The following is a 23,924-nucleotide window of genomic DNA, read 5'->3' on the forward strand; positions in this document are numbered from 1 at the left end:
AGGCCACAGGCCTCACTGAAGCCTACCGAGCAACAGAACTGTCACTCGACAGCTCTAGAGGAGAAACACCTTTGCAGTGGCAAGGCGGTGATGCCCCACTGGCTGATGAGTTCTTTCAAACCTCTCGCGGTGATGTGAGTCCAGAGTACTCCAGCTTCTGTTCCCAAGTTCAGCGAGCTCTGAAAACCAGAACTCGTATCATAGGTTTGGCACCTGACAGCAAAACTCAAGCTGAAGTATGTGAAGCTGTCGCTGACTTCATGGTGTGATCTGTCATCTCTGTGTAGTGCCCCAGGTTTGGGGGAGGGAAGGCATGAAAGATTCCAGTTACCTCCCTAAACCCCACACCGTTCTGACTCCCCAAACCCTATGGTTTGTTGTTGTGTTGTTACAGGTTTGAGGACTTGTATCTATTAGAGAAGCCATGGCTAATGAGAGCCCTTTGCACTGCAATAATTCATAGCCCAATGTGCAGAGGTTTGGGATTACAGAATTGTAGAAATTGGCTTTTCCTGTAGTCTTGAGTACAGATTTCAGTGGAGAGGCTCTATGGTGAAAAAGGCCTGGGCTTGTGGCTTCTCATGAAGCTTAGTGATAGAGTGTGTGCTTAGCACCCATGAGGCCATGGGTTTGAGCCCCAGCAATGGAAAAATAATCTTTGGGGGGGGGTTAAGAATCAGAAGGAGCTTGTCATGGGATGGGCTCAGTCAGTAAAGTGCTTGTCACACAAATGTGGAGACCTGAGTTTCATTCTCAGCTCCTAATTAATAAAATCTGAGCGTGGTTGATGTAATCCCAATGCTAGGAAGTAGAGACAGGAGGATCTCTGGGGTTTACTAGCCAGCTAATCTAACCAAATCAGTGAGTCATAGGTCCAGGGAGAGACCCAGCCTCACAATGTAAGGTAGAGAGCAATACGAGAAGACACAGGCGTTGACTTATATCCTCCACACACATGCACATACATCCACACACATGTGCTCACACACACAAAAAGCTGGGGTCCTGGGCATGATTCATTGCTCATGGGCAAGTCTTTTTCTTTGTTTTTTGTTTGTTTGTTTGTTTTGGTTTTTTTTGAGACAGATTTTCTCTATGTAGCCCTGACTGCTCTGCTCTGGAATTTGCGCAGTACACTGGGCTGGCCTTAATCTCTGATTCACCTGCCTTTGTTTCTCAGGTGCTGGGATTATAGGTGTTTGCCACCATGCCTGGCTATTTGTGGGCAAGTCTTGTGTAAGTCTTGGACAGAGTGACTGCTGCCTGCCCTTCGGGTTTTCAGATGCCATGTTCCATGAACTACCTAGAAATGTAGGACAGGGACAAAGGGACCCCCCCCCCCAGTTCCTGTCACCACTGGTGTCAATGGTGAAAAGATAGATGATGTAAGCCACTAATTGGGGTCCCATGACTCATGCCACCAGCTACAGGTGACTCGGATCTTTGCATAGCTACTGTTAGTACACCCAAGGATGGTGACTGCCTTGGGGGTCAGAGAGGAAGAGAGTCCCTGTTGTGCCAAGGCTGTGACATCAGATTCTTCCGGTATCAGCTCAGCTCTGTGCTGAGGGAACTCCTTTCGCCAATAGCCTTTAAGATACCGGCCCACTTTGGGCGTGCTCTCATGTACTATAAATGCAGATGAAAAACATGCGTGGGTCTCTTGGCTGCCGGATTCAGTTTCAATTCCCAGCGTGCATAGAGTACTGTGGATCACTGCTCTTTCTGTGGGTTTATCCCCAAATAAATAAACCTTTGTTAATATTCCATTCTGGGCTAGTGTGAAACTCTTTTCTATGCCATCAGATTGGCTGTGGGAACTCCTTTAGCCTATAGCCTTTAAGATACCACCCCATGTTGGGTGCCATTTTGTAACCAGGGGCTGCTTGTTTGCTTCCTGGCTGCCCAGACCCGAATAACCACACAGACACTTTATTAATTACATCACTGTTTGCCCTTTTATCTCAGGTTTCTTATTAACTAACTCATATCTTAAATTAACCCATTTCTATTAATCTATGTATCACCATGAAGCTGTGGCCTACTGGAAAGGTTCTGGTATCTTTCTCCTTTGGCAGCTACATGGCATCTCTCTGACGCCGCCTACTCTCTCTATATCTCTATATCTTCCAGCCTGGCTATATGCTGCCCTGCTATAGACCAAAGTAGCTTTATTCATTAGCCAATAAAAGCAACACATATACAGAAGGACATCCCACATCATCTCTGTTTCCTGTGTGCCTAACAGGCTGACCAGATTGTGACCCCAAGCATTTTCTATGCAAGGGCCCAACTGTGTGTTTGCTGATCTATACCTTAGTCCCATCCTGTTAGAAGAGAAGACTGTGGTTTCTTCTTTTTGGATTAGGAATGGTAGAGTCAGCATAGTTTCTTAAAATTCTGCACGAGAATGTATTTTTCAAAAATGTAGTGTCCCAGGGTAGACGTGTGGGAAATATTATGATCATTTTTTTCTCTCCAATTTGCTAAATATCCTGACCTTTAAGGGGGCCAGGTCAGATCACAGAGCGCTTCGCACTTCTGGCTTTTTATTGCCGTTTGTTGGTTGACCACAATCCATGTCCCCTTAGTCGCTGGTGCTAAGGTCTTCAGTGCTCATGGGGAGTATGTGTTAGGGCCTGATGGGATGGGATAAGAACCAGCCAGACAAACTCAGATTCGGTCTCTGTGCCTTGTCTGACTGTTGCTGGACATTCTCTTCTGTGAAAGGGGATAGTGACAAGCTTTTCATATGCAGAAGGTGTGAGGATTCAATTAGCAGGTGTCCATACAATACCAGCACAGTGCCTGGCATGTAGAGAGGACATAACATGTCTTACTGTGAATTACCTGGGCTACAGGGCTGCCCCATTGTCTCCCAGCCTTTGGAAGCAACATGGGAGCCCTACAGACTGCTCAAAATAGGCACTTGGGTTGTCACCATGGACCACAATACCCCCACATCCCAGGCTTTTCCACTTCGGCTGCTGGCACCTGCCCATTCTAAATACTTTGCTTTGCAGAGAAAAGAGATTTTCTGTCTTGCTCTGAGAACTCTTTGGGGTCTATCTTAGATGGACACCCTCATGACTTCACCACCTCTCAGAGGTCACACCTCCAAATGTTGTCACACCGGATATGAGGTTTCAGCTCATGGATTTGGGAAGGACCACAAATATTCAAACCATAGCACAACTATAGCAGAGTTGGTCCCCGCCATCTTTTAGTTTACCTTGCTCTACCCCAAGATATGTAGTAGCCCACACTGGTTGGTTTTGATTTTAACTACCCAGAAGGCAATTATTTCCACTCTTAACTTTTCAATTTAATGATGTCAGAAGTGATTGTTAAAATGAGTTTTAAAAAAGGGTACTTTCTTCTTGAAGAATTCCAATATCAAGCTGTGTGTGGTGGCACATTCCTGTAATCCTAGTGCTTGGCAGAAGATCGGGAGTTCAAGGCCAGCCTGGGCTACTTCGTGAGTTTATAACCATCCTAGGGTACATGAGACCCAGTTACAAAATACAAAAATGGGGAGGAGGACTGGCTGAAGAGATGATTTTGGGGATGCTTGACTTTTTATCTTCATTCTTTTTGACTGGGACTCTCTGGCTTGAGGCTTGCTATGTAGAGCAAGCAGGCTGTAAACTTTCAGAGATCCACCTGCCTCTGCCTCCCTGAGATTAGATACACGTAGGCACACCCAGCATCTTCAGGAGTGACTTCTAATATGGTTGTGCCCTTTGTTTCGCTGGTTGTGCTAGAGCAGGAAGTGCTGGGGGCAGGAGCCTGCTGTGCTGCAGTTCAGCTGTGGTTTGAATGTTTGCATCCTAGAAGTCCTTGGGTTGGAAACTAATATCCAGTGTGATCGCGTTTGGAGGTGTGGCCTTTGAGAGGGGGGCTAGATCATGAGGGTGGAGCCCTTGAGAATGAGGTAACCTCATTTTATTGTATTCCCTGCCCCCTCTGCCCTGTGAGGACACAGTGGGAAGGCACCATCCCTGAACCAGGGAATGAATGGGTCTTCACCAGACAGCAAACCTGTTGGCACTTTGGGCTTAGATTTCCCAGCCTCCAAAACTGTGAGAAATTGATGTTTTGTGTTACCAAGCCCTCTAGACTCGGGTATTTGATTACAGTGACCGGACTAGAAAGGCCCCAAGGAAGATCAAAGGCCCAGGCCTTCCTAACTCACTCTGGCTATGATGATAGGAGGTCTGAATGCTACAGGTAGGATTTCTTTTCCTCTTACCTACTGGTAATAGGATTATGTTCAGGCAAAGATTCACATAACAGGGAGATGCAAATAAGGACCTGTGATATGTGGGCAGGTTCTTATTCTTCCTTAGTCAAAGTCAACACTGCACCAAATTCTGTTGCTGTGGAGCCTGGTTTTATCCTTGGTGGCCATTTCCTTCCCAGGCATAGTTTTCATTGTGACCATATGTTCCCTGAAAAAGGAATCCGATTGTATTAATATATTGAGCATCCTTGGAAGTAGAGCTTGTCTGTTTAATGTTTATTTATCTTTAATGTATGTCATGGGGTGTGGGGGTGAGAGAGAATATTTGAACTGAGAGAATATTAGTTTTTTTTTTTAATGATAGGGTTTGTGTAGTCCTGGCTGTCATGGAACTTGATCTGTAGACTAGGCTGGCCTCAAACTCACAGTCTTCAGTAACTCCAGCACCAGGGGGTCTGATACCCTCTGGCTTCTCAGGCACCTGAATCCATGTGAATACTCACACCCATACACATAAATAAATACATGTGAATACTCACATAAATAAATACACATAAATACATGTGAATACTCACACACATACACATAAATCTTTAATTAAACAAAAAGAACTACTGGCAGAGCCTGGTCCCTGAAAATAGACACAGACACCCTGAATACAGACAGAGATAGACAGACAGACACGCATGAGAGAGAGAGAGAGAGAGAGAGAGAGAGAGAGAGAGAGAGGGAAAGGGAGAGAGGGAGAGAGGTTACGACTTAAGGTTATGTAGGAGGGACTTTTGGGAAATGGCTCAGAGCATCACAGAGGCTAACAAATTCTGTGATCCGGGGTCTGTAAACTAAAAACTTCGCAAAGCCATTGGAGTGATTGAGTTAGAGCCCAAAGGCCAGAGAATTACGGCATACTCAGCCGAGAATCAGTTCAGGAAAGGATTGATGTCCTAGCTGAAGGAGAGAGAGGATGTGAGAGAGTAATTCACGATTTTATTTGCTCTCCGCCTTGAGCAGATTGGGTGATGCCCACCCACGGTGGTGAGAGAAATGCTAATCTCTTCCAAAACTTCCTTCAGGGACACACCTAGAAATAAAATTTTGCCAGCTAATCTGGGCCCCTAGCCCAGTTCACTTGTCACATAAAATTAGCCAGCAGAGCTTTGTGCCCATAGAGGGGACTCATGCAATTCCTCGCTGCTATTATCACCTGTTTCTTAAGATACTCATCGGCTTCCATCTCTGTAGGAAGAGGAATGACCTCTTACTCTTTTCCCTACCACCATCCTCCACATATATGAATATTAATATATAGTTATATTAAGTCACTGCACAACATAACTATGTAAACAGTCTCACCTATGGCAACCACTGAGGGCTATAATTTTTGTCATCAGGTTAAAATCAGATAGTGTAATTTTCATCTGATTTCTTTAATTTTACAATATGCATTTGAGGTTTCTCTGTGTCTCCCTCCCTGTCTTCGTAGATCATTTCTTTTCAGTGCTAAATGTATTACCAATAAATTCCCCCTCCCCCCTGTTCTTTTCTCTGTTGTGATCTGAGCTGGTTGCTCAATGAGTTGTTATCTGATTGGCTTTCCTTCTTTTCATTGAGGGAAGTCCTTAGGTCTTATTCAGAGTTGAAGCTTTTGTTTGTTGGATCTTATGTCTTTTCTGTCTTTTCCTTGCGTGGCTTGTGCACTCATTTAATCGAGAACATCTTCTAATCACTTCCTCGCAAAGGGCCCCGGGGTGATGATTTGGCCCATCTGCAGAAGTATTGATTCTATCTTTGTAAAGGATTCCTGACTGGTTAGGATTCTGTTGTTTCTTCTGTCTCTGATTTTTCTGAGATTCCAGCCCCAAAACCCTTTGACTAACATCCTGCCATCCAACCCTTGTACAAATTGCTTTGTGTTGGCTTTATTTCATTAGCTGAGTGCTGGAAGTGTCCCTGTGCAGGGCTATGTATTAGAGGGGAGGGTGGCCGTATTCACTCACTAGTATCTCTCTCCTCACTTTTGGACTGCAGCAAGCACAGAATGATTATCCCAGAGATGATTTCTGGCAAATAAGATCGTCAATAGTTGGAAAGGTATGTTTCAGTGAAATCTGTTTATAAACATACCTCTTGCTGCCAAGATCTTCAAGTCTAATTAATTAGCATCATCCCAGCCCCGCCTTTCCACTTACATCACTTAGATACATGCACACTCTCTCCCACGCATTCACACACATCCCCCATTATTCATAGGTGTTCACACTCATGTGAGTGCACCTGCCTCTTTCTGTTTCCTGTTTCTCTCAGTCTGCACGGGTAAGTTCTTGCACTTGGTTGACTAGCTCCCTAACTATTACATCTCCTCACTCCATCAGAAACCATTTTCTGCATCTCCAGTTTTATCAGGGTGTGCCTGGCTGAGACTGTCAGAACCACTGAGCAGAAGTATTTAATCCAGAGTTGGCTCAGATTAACCCGGTGAGGATCAGCTGAGGAAGCAGCCTTGAACTTCTTCCTAATTATTTATTGGAATGGAAGTCTTTGTGTTATGGGATGTATTCACAACCCTCCCATCCTCCCAGGCAGTGGCTTCCCACAGACTCAAACAGAGCCCTCTGCACTCAAGAAAGATATGAGAAAAGAGAGAGAGGATGTCTGGTCATGTGTAGGAGCATCGCCTTTGACAAAGGTTTTCCATAAGCAGAAATGTTTTAGTGGCTTATCGGATGGACACATTTGTGTGACTTCCGTTATACAACACCATAAAGTAAGGCTTGGCCGGTGGAGCTGGTCACCAGCAATGGACCCCGAGGAGTGTGGACTGACTAGCTGGGAGCTGGAGACAAAGTCAGCCTGACAGCAGGAAAGTCTCTTCATCCCTTAGAGCCCTGATCTGTAGGTGAGGACCATATAGCATCAGCCTCCCAAGGCTGCTCCAGGGGTAAAGATAAATGTACGTGAAAGTGCTCTGTTAGTAAGGGACCGTGAAGATATTACTCATTGTTAGCGGAGCTCTTCCCCTGCCCTGTGGTGGTGCTGTGAACCCAACGCCTTGGTCACACTAGGCAAACTCTGTGCCACAGAACTGCATTCTTGTTGTTCTATGAGAAATGATTTCTTGTTTAACTAATTCTATAAATGTATAATTATGACCGGAAAGATTTGGCAGATGCTTAGCGATGGGAGGGATTGACTTTTTTGAGTCTGGGGTGTGACTGTCTGTGACTGTTGTTAGCTCAGCATGCCACCATGTTGGTTCATGAGTTCAAGCCCACGTTGAGAAATAGCATCCCCATAGGCACACTAAGTGAATGTTTAAAAACAGTGGTGATTGAAAGAGTGGCCATAATTGGGGGGAGTGTAGGTTGCTATCTGTTGACTGTAATTGAATTGGTGTCTCAGGCATCCTAGAAGAACCTGAATGGAATGCTAAAATAGATGGGATTAACTCCCTCCATCCCACACCCCCTTTCTGCTCACCGCAGGGGCTCAGCATCGGCATTCTATGCAGATGGATCCTCAGCTGATGTGGGGAGCAGGGGTACCCACAGACCCGTAAGGGAGAAGGCTAGATCCTGACTAGTGTAGAAGGAAGCTCTTGTGATGGCTGGCCAAGTTCAGGTACCGGTCTACCAGACTCTTGTCTTTAGTAATAGGTGTTTGTAGGTGGAATCACCAGTAATTAGTTGGTTTGGAGAGGAGATTGCCCTCACCCCAGTGTCCAGCCTCCCAGCCTCGCTTGCATACTAGCCCATCATGGCCAGTGCCTTAAAATAAATGTCTGCCCATGTCCCTCCCAGTGGCACTGTCCTGGAGGGCCGTCATTAATACTGCTGCCCTCTGCCCAGGCATTTCAACCCAACACACAGTAGTTCTGGGTTTGGATTTTTTTCTTTTCACTGGGAAAATTGAGCTACATTACCAGAATGATAAATCCTGTAAGTGAACTCTAAATTACACCCTAACTGCTGTCTTTTGCTTAGCTTGATAAGACTGAACTACTTTAAAAAAAAAAAAAAAGACCTTTATTTAGTGTGTGTGTGAGGCATGTCCATGCCGTGGAGTCATGTGAAGATGTCTTGTTGGAGCTTCTATGATAAAACAAGGAGCAAAAACGACCTGTGGAGGATGTTCTAGGCTTCCATTTCAACTTCCACATCACCGCCCATCATCAGGAGATGTCAGCACAGGAAGCTGAGACAGGAACCTGGACGCAGTAACCTGGAGACAGGAGCTGATTGCAGAAGCCATGCAGAAGTGCTGATTGCTGGCTTGCCCCTCAGTGCTCGCTTAACCTGCCTTCTTATGTAATTCAGAATCACTTGCCCAGGGTTGGTGCTACCCTGAGTGAGCTGGGCCCTCCCATAGCAATCACCAACCAAGAAGGAGCTCTACAGATTTGAGACCCCCTCTTCCGAAGGGACTCCAGCTTCTGTCACGTTGGCAGAAAGTCAACCAGCACAGGAGGTCAGAGGACAACTTGCAGGCATGTACAAGCAGTGTCTCCTACCACTTGGGTTCCAGGGAACTGAACTCAGGTCCTCATGCTCGGCAAACCAGTACTTTTACTGAAGTGTCTTCTCATGGTTCAAGCATGTGTGTGGGTGTGATGATGTTGTGGTGTAAGCTGGAATCACAGGGAGCCTGAATTGCATAGCAAGACACTCTCTTAAGAAGAGTCTAGGGTGCTGGAGAGATGGCTCAGTGGTTCAGAGCACCAGCTGCTCTTCCAGAGGTCCTGAGTTCAATTCCCAGCAACCACATGATGGCTCATAACTGTTTATAGTGAGATCCTGATCTAGTGTGTAGGTGTACATGCAGATAGAGCACTCATATACGTAAAATAAATAAATTTTTTAAAGGAAGAAGAAGAATCTGAAGCCTTTGGGAGAGTAAGAAGCATCAGGAGTTCAAAGTCATCCTCCATGTATAGTTCAACGTCAACCCTGGCTGCATGAGAAACCCCCAAAAAACAAACTCCAGAAGGATATAATATTAATTAAGTTATGCATTGTAACACTGCTTGGCCCATTAGCTCAGGCTTTTTATTAACTAACTCTTACGTCGTAACCCATTCCTATTATTTTATATTTTACCACAAGGCTCATGGTTTACCAATAAGGTTCCAGGGCAGGCATCTTTTTTCTTTGGCAGCTATACCAACACCGCCTTCTTTTTATCTCTGCTTGAAATTTTTGCCTTGCTTTGTTTTGCACTTCCGTAGGCCCAAAGCAGCCTCTTTATTAACCAATGGTAACAAAACACATTCACAGCATACAGAGGCAAATTCCACATTAGATAGCTATTCTTTATTTTGGAGACCTAGAATCATGTGTTGTAGTCAGTGCTGTGCTAATAATTATAAATGTCACAGAGCTTATCCTGGGCTACACCCAGGCAGACCAGCCAGGACCTGGGGTTCCGTGAGAGTCATTGACCACGGACTTCAGTTCATAGCAGTTCCCTGCGGGGTGATGTGTGAGTCTCTTCAATTGTCCGTGACAGTATTCCATATACACGTATTGATCCCCTCTAATCCCCAGCACTGCTGCCCAGCCTTGCTGTCTGGCTTGGGTGGAGCCCCTGAGGGGTGGGAGACCCTAGTGCCATCAGACATCCCTTAATGGCCAATCCTCCAGACTAGGCAGGTGGTCTTACAGATGAAGTGTATAGCCATAAACACGCACCGTCCCCGGTCTCCGCCTCAGGACTCCATGTCTGTCATACCTGCTGTGGAAGGAGCTGGCCAGGCCCTCCCCTCAGGAGCCTGACAGCCTTTGTCCCTAATCAGCCTGGGGGCTACTCAGAATGACTGGCAGCAGGTACTTCCACCCCCTGCCAACCACACTGCCCCCTCTGCTCTCAGCCCCTGCCACCTGGGGAGGCCACACCAGGGCAGAGCCATCAAGCCTGGCTTCTGCGTTACATGTGAGGCTCACCACCAGCCACAATTGTGAAATATTTATATATAGTGATCCATGCAGGGCTCAGGCATATTGTCCCAACAGAAGCTGTGGGTGTCGGGGTGGTGACACCCTTGGGAAGGTCCATTTCCTCTGCACTGGTGATGACCAGTTGGGCAAGAGGGTAGAGATCGTGGCAAAATAGTCAAAATTCAACAAATGCGTGCTTTGGAAGAAACCGGCTTGAGAAATTGGCACACTACTATTTCCCCTTAGCTCGGAGATTTTATTTCATGTGTACATAGAAAAAGTCCTACTGTCCCTTACTCTCAGATAGCCCATCAAACAAACAAACAAAGATGCTGGTTTTCTGGGAAATATCCTGGCAAATGTCAAAGGGTAGGCAAATCTTCCCATGACTGTGACAGCTGTGCCCTCAGAAGCAGCCTCCATTTTGTCCTTAACCTGTAGGTTCCACTAGCATAGGCCTCTCATCAAATTGACTTTTCGTGCATGAGAATTATTGGTAAGTACCCTGAAACGGTGTCATTTGCTAGTTGCAAACGATTTGGGTGTATCTTGAAGCTCATTAAAAGGGAAATGTCCCTATTCTGTAAAGAGCAGCATTTTTACATTTTAAAAATTAGATGTTCTCAGTGGGGAGCAGGGTTTCATCTTTGTCAGTGCTGGCTTTGGCTAAGCACATCCCAGATTGAAAAATCTAAATGAAAGACCACGAGGGAAGGCATGGGGGAAGTTTATGTTGGGAAGCAGAAGGGAGACACACAGACATGTGCACATATATATCAAATATACCAGGGTTTATCTGTGGATTTAGAAAGCCTTTTTCATGTTGTGGTTTGCTGCCATCCTGCTAGTTGTTCCTATTTCAGTGGAAACGCTGCAGATACAGAGAGCTGGCTGCAGAGGTGCCAGGCTCCATCATGCTGTCCAAAAACTGGCTCTGTACATATGCTAAATTAGAGATTGGCTGGCAGAAGCCGTTCACAGATCCCAGATTGGCAGGGATTCCTCACGAAAGAAGACAGGGTGGGCCCGAGGGACTCACTCTGCAGCCGGCAGTAATGCAACATGCTTCCTTCTACATGCCAAAACCTGCTTTAAAAATAAGTTTCGAACCTTTCATTAGGCATCAGTTCCGGCCCAGGTAGCAGGCTCCTGTCCTGTTCCCAAGAAAGGCATTCTCTTGACTCCTTCACAGGACCTGGTTTCAAGACATTTTTCACCAGAGGATCCAGGTCACTTTGGTTACCTCTTTTAGTCAACAAGGCACCCTGGTGCCTAAGGAGGAATGTGGGAATGCTTTAGGTGAAAACCTTTCTGTTTTTGTCTTTTCCCCCACAAACAAGCAAACTTCCGTGATGGTTCTGATACAAGCAGAATTAACTCAGTGAGGAAGCATATCAGACAGCCTGAGCAGAGAAGTCTATGCCAAAAGGATCTGCCATCTGGGTCTTTCTCTCTCTCTGTGTGTGTCAACCAGAAAATGCCTCTCTCGTCTCCAAGTGGGTGGCTCTGGTGGCTTTGCTCTTCCTAAGAGATAAGACTTCATTTCCTAGACGGTGATGAGTTTTAAGCAAAACCAAGTTTGTTCCTAAGGCTATTGTTGTAGATGTTGGGTACCTGCCCAATTAGTCAACATCTGGGAGATGAGGAGCCTCGACTTTCCAGCCCAGGGGGTACCTTGGCTTCAAATGACAGTCAGACATTTGTTCCAGTTACTCTTCCTTTCCTCTAAGGGCGTGGTGAAGAATCAGGAGCTGAACAAAGTGACCTTAGTCCCCGTCAGCTTCTGAGTGTGGCAGCAGCCCAGAGCCCTGCAGTGTTAGAGGTGCTGTTCAACCAGTGTGCTCACGCATCCTGAGTTCAGAGAGCCATGTGCAGGGGACTCACACTCAGCCAACATCACTTGGGCTGGCTAATTTTATGTCCACTCGACACACGATAAAGTCATTTTGGAAGATGGAAACTCAATTGAGGAAATACCCCCACAAGATTGAACCCAGGGGTAAGCCTGTGCGGTACATTTTCTTGATTGAGGATTAATGTGGGAGGAACCAGTTCACTGTGGGCTGCAGGTTGTCCTGTGATGCGTAAGAAAACAAGCAAGAGAAAGTTAGTAAGTAATCCCACTGTTTGCTGTGGGATAAAGTTTTTGTACTCTGTAAAGACTTATCACTCATATTGGTTTAAACATTGATTGGCCAGTAGCCAGGCAGGAAGTATAAGCAGGGCAACCAGACTAAGAGACTTCTGGGAAGAGGAAAGACAGAGAGTCAGTTGCCACCCAGACACAGAGGAAGCAAGATGAGAATGCCTTACTGAGCAAAGGTACATGGCTAAACATAGATAAGAATTATGGGTTAATTTAAGTTGTAAGAGCTAGTTAATAATAAGCGTGAGCTAATAGGCTAAACAGTTTATAATTAATATAAGCCTCTGTGTGTTTCTTTGGCACTGAACTGCTGCAGGACCAGGTGGGACAGAAATTTCTGTCTATATCTAGTGGCTGCTGCTTCAGTGCCTCCAGGTTCCTGCCCAGAAATCCTGCCATGACTTTTCTCAGTGATGGACTTATAAGCCGTAAGGTGAATAAACCCTTTCCTCCCCAAGTTGCTTTTGGTCAGAATATTTTATCACTCCAATAGAAACCCTCAAACAATTACCAAACCTATTCTTTGAGTTACCAATCTTCTTGGATATTACCAAGGAGTTATGCCAAGTCTACCAGGGTCAGGCTTTGTGTCCCTCTCTGTACCACATATCACATGGTATGGAACAAGCACTTGGCTGAACTTCCATTGGTCTGACTCTAGTCCTGGTTGTGCCTTCAGCATGACCTCAAGTCTTTTGTTGATCTCCCTGGGACTTTTCTTGTTTAAAAATGACTAGATCTATTGGGCATTGATCTAAGACCAGGGTCCTTAGGAGATGGCTCAGCTATGGAAAAGGCATGAGGTTCTCTGGGGAGGAGGGGGAACACCTAGAGCTCAAACTTTTGGCCTGTGGAACCATGAGGGTAAATTTCTTGTTCTTTAAAACTTTCAATATTACCTTTTATTATTAGGGGTGGTGTGGGCTGGGAAGGTGTGCACATGCTTCTGCAGAAGTCAGGGGACGACTGGCAGGAGTCAGGTCTGTCCTTCCACCACGTGGGTCCCAGGGATTGAACTCAGGACATCCTGCTTGGCAGCAGGCATTTTTACACGGTGGTTTCTCGGAAGACAGGTAGCTTTCCCTCAAAGCTCCAAATCTCTCTTTTCCTGTTGACATCATAGTTGGCCTTAAGAATACTAAAAACAAAAACATACCTCTAAAACACTATTATCGAATGCAAATATGAGATTTATGGCTCTCTTTTGATAAAAGCTTTTTGTTTTGTTTCTTTTGCTTGCATAGAACCACCCCACTATCAGCATAAAGGGCTTCATTTTACTATTTCTTCAATAACTTTATTTTGATTACTTGGTTTCTGTGCAAGATCCTCATTAAAAGCTGTTTATTTTTGGTTTCTTAGGTTTTTCTTTGTGTGTGTGTGTGTGTGTGTGTGTGTGTGTGTGTGTGTGTGTGCATGTGCGTGCGCACATGCGTGTGTGTGTGTGTGTGTGTGTGTGTGTGTGTGTGTGTATGAGTGTTTTGTCTGAATGTGTCTATATATATTCCATGTGCATGACTGGTTCCTCAGAGGCCCAGAAAGGTATCAAATCTCCTGAGTGTGTGCTTACTTATGAAGCACACTTACTTACTTACTTTTGGGTACCCACAAAAGCCAGAAGGTGTCGAATACTCTAGCACTGGAGTTCCAGGCAGTTGTGAGCCCCCAAACGTGGAAATCACGCCTGGGTCCTCTATAGGAGCAGCAAGTGCCCTTAACTGCCACACCCTCTCCAGCCCCCGTTTTGGTTTCAGAGTATGGTGTGCATCAGTTTATAGCTCACAGTGGAGGCTGAGCAGCTTATTGTCACAGTGTTTACGACAATATTGGATTTATGTCTTTCCAAATGAGTGGTTTTTAAAAAATCAACAAATTGTGGTCTTGTCTTTCACAGTGCAATTTTAGCATGCAAAGAATTTTTTTTGATGGCTGACTCCTATCTGTGGAAGTATTTGCTCCTGTCTTTCTTCCCTGTCTGTCTTTCTGTCTCTCTGTCTCTGTCTTTCTCTCTGTGTGTATGTGTGTGAGTGCAGGAATATATTTCTACACTGTGAATGTGGTGGAAGTTCCAGGACAGCCTTCAGGAACTGTGTAGGCTGGTTTTCCTTTGGGACTGCTGGCTCCCCAATAACAGATGCAGAGACTTTTTAATTAATTATAAAGCCTCGGCTGATAGCTTAGGCTTGTTACTAACTAGCTCCTACAACTTAAATTAGCCCATACTTCTTGTCTATGCTCTTCCACGTGTTGGCACCTTTTTCAGCACGGCATGTTCATCTCCTGCGTCCTCTGTGTCTGGCGGATGACTCTGCCTGTCTTCTCCCCAGTGTTCTCTCTGTCTGGCTCTCACACTTAGCCTCTTCCTGCCTAGCCATTGGCCAGTTGGTCCCTTATTAAACCACAGAGAGCAATGCATATTCACAGTGAGCAAAAGGATTATCCACAGCATTGCCGCAGAATTGCTCCCACCTTTGGCTTTGCTGAGGCAGCGTCTTGCTGGGATCAGTCAGCTTGTCAAACAGCACCTGTATAGGAGAGTGAAGATTAAGAAAGAGACAGAAGATAAAGTCTGGAGGACTCTCGGTGAGTACTGAAGCAGCCCTAAATATATTTCTCATAGCCCTTTTTTTACCCAAAGCAAATAGGGGAGGGCAAAAGACTTCTTTACCATGGTTAACAAGCATAATCACCTCCTTACTTCTCAAAACATCTAGTAACCACGCCTTTGGCCAAACGTCCTGTTTTTTTGACCTTGAGGAGCAAGAACAAGTTTGAACTCCCTGACCTTAAGTCAGAGATGGACTGGAGTCATTGTTTCTGCTGTTTGTGCTGCCCACTCTAAGCTAGATGACCTGCATGCTTTGAACAAACCTCGGCCTTCCCCTGTCACCTATAATGTTTACTCCTGTTTTAAGACTGAGGATAGGCAGAACACTGTATATGTAATGAATAATTTATTTGAAAGAGTAGGGATAAAAGATCCAGAAGCTAGTCGAGTACATATTGAATCTCTGGCTTCTGAAAATGCCAACCTAGAAGGCAAAGAGATACTTGGACCTTTAAAGGTCAGATCAACACCAATGGATGAATGGATCCTGCACACAGACAATGTAAAGTCATCTGACTCTAATACTGAGGCTTGGGTAGGAGAAGCAATTTCCAAAGGTATAAAGAAGCATCAAAATACCAAATGTTTTAACTGTGGTAGAATAGGCCGTCTGAGAAGGGATGGTAGGCAAGGCATTGCTAGAAATAATGTTCCCTCTGGGAACGACAAAAATAGAAGGTCTCAATCTTCTGGATTATGTAGAAGATGAAGCAATGGCTGACATTGGACCAGTGAACGTAGATCAACAAGATACAGACAAGTGCCCACAGCAGAGCTGAGGCAGATACAAAAATACACTGAAGGCTTGCTTTAAAGTAGTCTGGTTGTGAACAGGGTTTACAAACACAGAAAGAAACACATGGGAAGATGTTTGTGTCAATTTCTCACATCAACAACTTTGCTCTCGTCCAAATTTTTGGTTGCTGAGTGGGTGCAAGTGTGGGGAAGAGGGGGATTAGAGGGGACTAATGACATATTTTGAAATTTTCTGTTTCGTATCAGAGAAAAAGAGGATTATTGCTTTAAATAGAATTGTAACAGCAACTCAGTAAAATAATAGGGAGATGAGGGCTTGAAGGCAATCAAGTAATATGTAAACATAAATTGGGCATCGTGGTAACACCTGTCATCCCAACACTGGGGAAACTGAGTCAGGAAAGGTGTTTTGAATTCAAGACCAGCTTCTTCTATATAATTCTTGCCACATTAGCTAATACAATAGTAAGGTTCTATCTCAAACCACAACAGTAAAGTAGGTGAAAATGAAGATAATTGTGTTGGGTGTGCCGGAACTAGATTACAGATGGTTTCCTCAAATCCTTAATCTTGATCAATAATTTTTTGGAACAAAAAAAGTGTCTCCTATAGCCCAGGCTGGACTTGAACTTGTGATCCTCCTGCCTCCACCTCCTTCAGTAAACCCCACTGGCATGTGCCACCACAGCCGAATGGATTAATTCACAGCGCATACAGAGGACTGTGGTTTTCTACCCTTACTGTAGATTTATCCCCAAATGAATAAACCTGTGTTATAGTCCATTCTGGGTTATTGTGGAACTTTTTGGTATAACTGCAGTTAGTCTCACTATATAGACCCCTAGGCCTTGAACTCTTTTGCCTCCTGAGTTCTGGGATCAATGGTATATGCCTCTACTCCCAGGCAATTTTTTTTTTTGAGACAGGATTTAACTATGTATCTCTTACTGTCCTGGATTCCAGGCTGACTTCAGACTCCCAGAAATTCCCCTGCCTCTGCCTCTCAAGTTCTGAGTTTAAAGGTATGCATCACCCTGCTTGATCATTTTTTTTTTTCCAGTGTGAGTTCCAGGAATTGACTGAACTTGTGCTTTTAGGCTTGTTTAGTGCAGCAGGCATTTATATCTCTGTTCCATTTCCCCGGCCCCAATATCGTTCTCAATTCTTCCTAGCAGAGCTACCTCTCCAGGGTACCCATCATTTATTTCTCCTTCCTTAGGTTTTTGTTTGTGGGGGCAGGGAGTCTTCTGAAATAAGGTCTTTCTGTGTAGCCTGGAACTCACTACTTAGATCTTCCTGGCCTTGAAGCTGCAACAGATCCTCTTGGCCCTGCCTCCTGGATGCAAGGATTGCAGTCATCAGCCACCACACCTGGCCCAGCCTTCCGTATCCTTGGATAATCTCCAGTAAAAGAATTTACTTCCGGCCCTACTCTTATGTATACTTAATTCTTTTTCTTAGTATCAGTTTGACGAAGCAAACATTTAAAAAAGGCTTACCAGTTGCTCCTCAAATAGAAGAAACCAACACAATGGCAGACTATGTCAGTAGATGTTGGGATGGATGGGATAGATTGACCTAGACAATTACTCATTTATGTTGGGTGTGGATTGGGGCAAATGTGTTCACAATTCAACATAATCTGCGAAGTGGCCTAGAAAGAAATATGATGGTCAGATAGGGCTCTAGAGTCCTGAACTTATATTCCAACTCACCCTCCGAATGTGTCTTGAACTAGTCAAAGAGGCCCAGTCTTTGCCACTTGTCATAACCAGAACTGGGACCTTGGGTATTGTGATAGCTATTGGTTTCTGGTAGTAATTGAATGAGAAAAAAAATGTTAATATGAATACTTGGTCCATATGAATACATACTTAATTTGGGCTATCTCTTATCAAACCTGTTAGTGAGAAAAGAGGAGGAGGAGGGTGTGGTGAGACACCTTTATTCTCAGCATTTGGGAAATACAAGCAGGAGAATTAGGGGCTCAAGGCCCGGTCTGGGAAGCCAGCTCAGTCAGGAAAGTGGTTGCTGAGTAAGCATGGGGCCTGAGTGTAGATCCTCAGCACCCAGTGTGGTGGCACATAGCTGTATTACCTATGCCAGAGCAGAAAACCATGGTGGACATGGAAGGGAGTAAGGGTAGAGACTGGTAGGTCCCTGGAGATGACTGGTTAGCAGTCCAGTTGTTTGGAGAGGTCCAAGTTTAGTCTCACAATTCAGGCCATCATGGTGGGGATGTCAAGGTGGAAGAAACTTGAGAGAAATGGCCACAGTCTCAACCACAGCCAAGAAGCAGAGAGTGATGAATACTCATTGCTGCTCAGCCTCCTTTCTCTATTCATAAAATCCAGGGTCCCAGCCAAGATTATCCCTCATAGACATGTCCAGAAGCCCATCTCCAGGTAATTGTGTATTCTGTAGGTGGAAATTTCTGTCCTGCCTGGTTCCACAGCCATTTAGTCCCAACAAAACACACAGAGGCTTATATTAATTATACACTTGTTGGCCTATTAGCTCAGGCTTATTATTAACTAGCTCTTGCAACTTAAATTAACTCATAATTCTTGTCTATGTTAGCCAAATGGCTTGGTACTTTTTATCAGTGAGGCATTCTCATCTTGTTTTCTTTGATTCTGGTTGATGACTAATTCTGCCTTTCCTCTTCCCAGAATTCTCTCAGGTTGCTGTGCCTGTACTTCCTACCTGGCTACTGGCCAATCAGCATTTTATTAAACCAATATGAGTTTCAAATCTTCACAGTGTACAAGAACATTTCCCACAGCAATATTCCATCAAGCTGACATCTAATACTAACCGTTAGAGGAAACTTCACTAATTAAAATCCAAAGAAGCAGGAAGGATTCTGCTTTCAGCTTGGGTTTAATGCCAAGTGGACAGCCACGCAGAGGTACAATGAACAAAGGGACTGACTAATAAGAATAAGCAGGGAACTTAGCAAGACTTATTATTCCGATTCTTCTTTCATTGTGTCATTGAGGGTCAGGATGACCTTGTCCTTCAGTTATAGGGAGCTGCTTCAGGGAGAAAGGACAGAAGTGATAATTGCCTTCCAATTTCTGTTCCTTCCTTTTTTTTTTCCTTCTTTAAACAATATGTTTGCTGTATGTGTGTACATGTGAGTAATGTATGCACACTCGCTCAGACATTTGTTGGAGTAAATTCTCTCTTGCCTCTATGGTGGGTCCTAGGGCTCAAACAGGTTATCAGACTTGTCTGCATGTGCCTTTATCTACTGAGCCACCTCACCCACCTATCCGCTCTTTGCTTAAATGCCACCATGCCATGTTTGAGGGACGTTTATACTGAGCCGTACCCATGGGGCTCTCTGAGTAGACTGGTCTCTTCTAGGGTTGCATCTCAATTCCAGGAGAGCTCCCTGACCTGCCTTTCCTTTGGGCTGGACATTGGACATCGAGGATGCTAGAGCTGCGTGCTACATTCCCACTGTGGTCATGGTTCTGTAGTGAGATTATTGGGTTCATGCTAGTATGAGCCTAGGCCCACCCCAATTGGGTGGGCACAAGAAGATGGTTGTTCAAATTTGCACAGCTTTGAAAAAAACTTTGTTATACATGTTAAAGTCAGTGTGTGTGTATATATATATATGTATATATGTTAACTATGACAAATATTAAGTACTTTTTATCAAACTTTACTGTTACCTGCATCAAACTCTGTTGTTACTCTCCCTCCCTTTTTGAGGCTGTGTCTCAAACTTACTCTATATAGCCGAGGATGACCTTGAATATCTCTGTTCATCCTGTCTCTACTTCCAGAGTGCTGGGATCACAGGCATATACCACTGTCTTACATAGGGTTTCTTTTGCTGTGATGAAACACCTTGGCCAAAGCAACTTGGGGAAAGAAAGGATCTATTTGGCTCACATTTCCATATCACAGTTGATCATGAAAGGAAGTCAGGACAGGAACTCAAACAGGGCAGGAACCTGGAGGCAGGAACTGAAGCGCAGAGGACATGGAGGGGAGCTGCTTACTGGCTTGCTCCTCTTGGCATGCTCAGCCTGCTCACTTACAGAACCCAGGACCACCTACCCAGGAATGGCACCGCCCACAATGGGCTGGGCCCTCCCATGTCAATCACTAATTAATAAAATGCCCTACCTTGCCTAAAATAAAATGTCTTGCCTACAGCCTGATCTTATGGAGGCATTTCTCAACTGAGGCTCCCCCTTCTTTGATGACTCCAGCTTGTGTGACGTTCACATGAAACCACCATGCCCAGTGTTATGTGGCGATGAGGTTGGAACTCCAGCTACCAGTCTTCCACACCAGCCTGCATGCCTTCCTACTCCAGGCTGAGGTCCCAGACTGAATTTTAAAAACAAAGATGAGGCCAGTTGAACATGTCTCTTGCCTCTTCCTCTGCACTCTGATCTGCCTAGATGTGAGCAAGCACCCTGTACTGCTACCACCGTGTGTCCCCAGCATAACTGTACATTCACAACTGGCTCAGCGTGTAGAGGCAGTTACCACCAAGCCTGATGACTTGAGTTTGGTTCCCAGAACCTCTCTGTTTTGAGGTGGCTGTGGATAGTCAAGTATGCACTGACTCTTCTCCAGGACTGCTAGGAAGACAGTAAGAACAGTTTCTAGTCGGTCTCAGAGGAAACAGCCAACTCTACAGCATGCCATGCCCTTGGAATAGGATGGTCTGTAGGTAGAGCTAGAAATTGCATTTATTTTTTTATTTTTATTTTTTTATGTAAGACTACTTATTTAGTGCCCCACTTTATAACCCAGGCTGGCCTGGAACTCCTGACATCCTTCTTGCCTCAGCCTCCCAAGTATCTGACCTTTTTAACTTATCCGTTTTAGGATTGACGCCCATCATAAATTAAAAAGCATCTGCACATTTTATTCCAGAGCCATGGACATGGGGACGCCACTGTTGTATTTATTAGTTGTTTATCACTAAGGGTAAAGTCGCTGTCACTGGGGACTTTGGCTTCCAGTCTGGCCTTTTCTAAGATTCACTAATGTTACTCTCGTCAGGGAACAGGCTGTTCTCATCTCTGAGCTTAGCACGGCTAGCTGTGAAGCCTGGCGGCTCTCCACAGCGTCTTCCTCCAGCAGCCTGGCCGTTGCTGGGAGAGCCAACACCTAAATGTCAAAACAGAGTCACTGTCCGCTTTGCAGGTCGGTCCCCATCAGGGTGTGATGCAGAGTCCAGCTAGGTGTATATTAGAGGCCAGACTCAAAGAGTTTGCGGTTTTCCTTGTGATTATTCCATCTTTTGCATATTAATGTAAACCATTGGGTTTCCTGCTCCATTTACAGTTAGAGAAAACAACGACGCGATATGGCAGGGCCTAGTGGGGACCTCTGATGTTGTTAGGACTTTAATGTTCTCGAGGCCAGGTGTGTGTGGCCAGATGGGATGCCTTTCCCCTGTCCTACATGTCCAGGGGCCTCTGCTGGCAGAACTGCCAGCCCAAGAGGCTTCTTCATCTCACAGGAAGAAAGGACGCCGTTTTATTGTGACACGGGCCATCCAGCGTCCGCACAATCTGTTCTGCTAAATCGCACCTGGGGCTGTTCAGAGAAGGATCTGGCAAGTTTTCTGGCTGCTGGGGCCGAGGCCCTGGCCTCAGAAGCCAAATCACGGCAGTGGTGCCGGGCTCTGAGTTCACCACTCGGGAAATTAACCTACTTGTTCACACGTTAAACGCTTTATGAAAATTTACTGGGCGCAGAAAGAGGAAAGAAAACCCAAGTGGTTGCGCAGTACGCCTGCCTGGCTGGCACCAGCGACGGAGCAAAGCTGCCGAGAAGTGGATGAGAAGGGCTGGCACGGGAATGGTGGAAGCAAGGGGGAACCAACTGCCAGCCCGCTATTGTTTTGTTAGCATTCACAGGGTCTCGGGGGAGGGGGGAGAGATTTAATTAGAGATGATCCCGTGCGTGGGAGTTGGTACACTCAGTGACGTGGCTCTTGCCACCTCTACAATACCCATTTGCAGAGTAGGAAGCAAAGCCACTGCCTGTGTAGGCCGTCCCAGAGAGCAGCCCTCTGGGGTGATCAGACCACAGTTCATGCACTTCCCACCACTCCTGACGGCCTGAGTTGGATCCCTGGAATCCATATAATGGAAGAAGAGAACCAGCTCCCCAAAGTTGTTTTCTTACCTCTACATGCAGGCTGTGGCACACTCGAACTCCCCCACTCCCATATACAGCATAGATAAATGTAAAATTTTTACAAATGAATTATTTTTGGAGAGCCAGGCATGTAGCCCAGTTGGTGTCCTCCCTGCTTGCTCCAGCATGTTTGGGCTAGATCCCCAGCTCCGCCTAAATCGGGTCAAGTTCTCCCAGCCAGCGCTGCAGAAATGAAGGGAGGAGGAAGATCAGGAGTTCAGGGTCATCCTTGTCCTTGGCTGTATAACCCCATGTGGTGAGTTAGAGACCATTCTGGAAATACTTGAAAAACAAAACAAAAACGGGGTGACGCACACCTTTAATCCCGGAGGCAGAGGCAGGCAGATCTCCGAGTCTGAGACCTGTCTGGTCTACAGAGGAGTTCCAGGACAGCCAGGACTACAGAGGAAATTCTTTCTCGAAAAACAAAAACGAGCAAACGAACAAAAAGGATTTGCAGGTCATCACCCTCATCCACCCTCTGTTATTTTTCATCTCTTTCATGGTTGATTTTAAGAAAAAATATATGAATGAGATGGAAAAGTACAACCCTTTAAAATACCTATCAATTTATTCTAGAAGAGTTTAAGACCCTTTAAAGTATTCGGTTAGTAAGATGGTTCAGCAGATAAGTTGGGTCGCTGTCATGCCTGATGACCCGAGTCTGACCCTCAAAGTCTGTATGATGCAGAGGACCAAGTCCCTCAGTTTTTCTGTCCTCTGACGACCATATGTATGCCAAGGCACCCACGCTTGCTCACACACAGAAAAGTATGCACGTTAAGTAAATGTAAAAATGTTTAAATGCCTGTAAATTTGTCACATAAAAGGAACAAAGCTAGGTGTGGTGGCATAGACTCGCAGTCCCAATTTTCTAGAGTCAGTTAACAAAGGATCACTGTAGTTTTGAGTCCGGGCTACATTGTGAATTCTAGGGCATCCAAGGCTCTCCAGGAAGACCATGTTTCAAAGAGGGGGAAAAAAAAAATAAAAGGCCCCAAGTTAGCATGGTTGACGTGAGTGCTTGTCTAACGTTCAGAAATATTCAACCTGTGATACCCCAGCTCTTGGGAAGTGGAAGCGGGGAGGTGGGTGAAAGTCACTCTCCGTTACACAGCAAGTTTGGGACCAGTCTGGATACGTGAGACCTTGTCTCAGACAATCTCTTGTCTGAAAGTTTTTTGTTTTTGTGGGTTTTTTTTTTTGAGGGGAGCGGTGTTTTTGTTTGTTTGTTTTGTTTTGTCTCTTGTATTAATTTCTTTTTAGCTCTAAAGTCTAGCCCGTGTGAACAGCTGCTCGGGAGAGTCACGGTCCAGTTTAGCACACTGGTAGAAATAGCTGTTCTTGTGTGGCTTCTGCTGATGCACACGTTGTTCTACCAAATTTTCTTCCTTCCTGGCTGCTGAGAAGACAAATGACTAACAGACTTGAATCATCCTCACTTGGTGTTCCGCTATGGGAAGAGAGGGAGTCGGAAGCAACTCATGACAATGAGCTTAGCCAGCTTTGCTTTGTGCCGACTTGTGCCAAGCCACCAGGCGCTTTTACTTCTCCCGGTATAGTGCCGTAACTTCCTACTGATGGACTCCAGTTTCGGTTTCTTTGTGTTGGCACCTGAGGTGTTGCTGAAGTGGCTGACATAGAGACAGGATTTTCTGACCCCAGTGTTTGTTCATAACCCACCATGGACAGCCAGAGAAAAATGTGGCCCAGTATGCCTCCAAGCCTTGGGGATGGGTAGAGAATCATGTCTTCCTATATCGAAGTAAGCTAGACTTTAATAAAAAAAAATGTTCTTGGGCTGGCAAGATGGCTTAGTAGGTGAAGGTGCTTGCACGAACCTGGGGACCTCAGTTCAACCCCCAGAACGACCAAAAGGTGGAAGGGGAGAAACAACTCCATCCCATCATGCACATACACACAATCATAATAAATAGATTTTGAAAATTTGGTTGGTTGGTTTATTTTTTCTGTATAGACCTGACTGTCCTGGAACTCCCTCTGTAAACCAGGCTGGCCTCGAACTGGTTGGTGTTGGTGCACATCTTTAATCCCAGC

The 23,924-nt window shown here is 45.3% G+C and overlaps 1 protein-coding gene and 1 long non-coding RNA gene across 7 annotated transcripts in view; one reads left to right on the forward strand and one right to left on the reverse strand.

Annotated features, from left to right (window-relative positions):
- The window catches only part of Clybl (citramalyl-CoA lyase), a 285,431-nt gene that overhangs the window by 168,162 nt on the left and 93,345 nt on the right, over positions 1 to 23,924 (forward strand). The gene's annotated exons all lie outside the window — the stretch shown is intronic.
- Positions 9,540 to 23,924, reverse strand: part of LOC125392126 (uncharacterized) — a 100,729-nt gene continuing 86,344 nt past the window's right edge. Inside the window, exons 5-7 of one of the 2 annotated variants that reach the window (XR_015004711.2) lie at positions 14,789 to 14,844; positions 13,219 to 13,427; positions 9,540 to 12,248 (exon numbers count right to left, since the gene is read on the reverse strand). This is a non-coding gene — a long non-coding RNA (uncharacterized LOC125392126). Of the gene's footprint in view, positions 12,249 to 13,218; positions 13,458 to 14,788; positions 14,845 to 23,924 lie in introns of both variants that reach the window. The other variant, XR_015004709.2, reaches the window with a different exon arrangement.

This window comes from Myodes glareolus, chromosome 12, assembly GCF_982192425.1.
Source record: "Myodes glareolus chromosome 12, mMyoGla1.1, whole genome shotgun sequence".
NCBI classification, from domain to species: Eukaryota; Metazoa; Chordata; class Mammalia; order Rodentia; family Cricetidae; genus Myodes; species Myodes glareolus.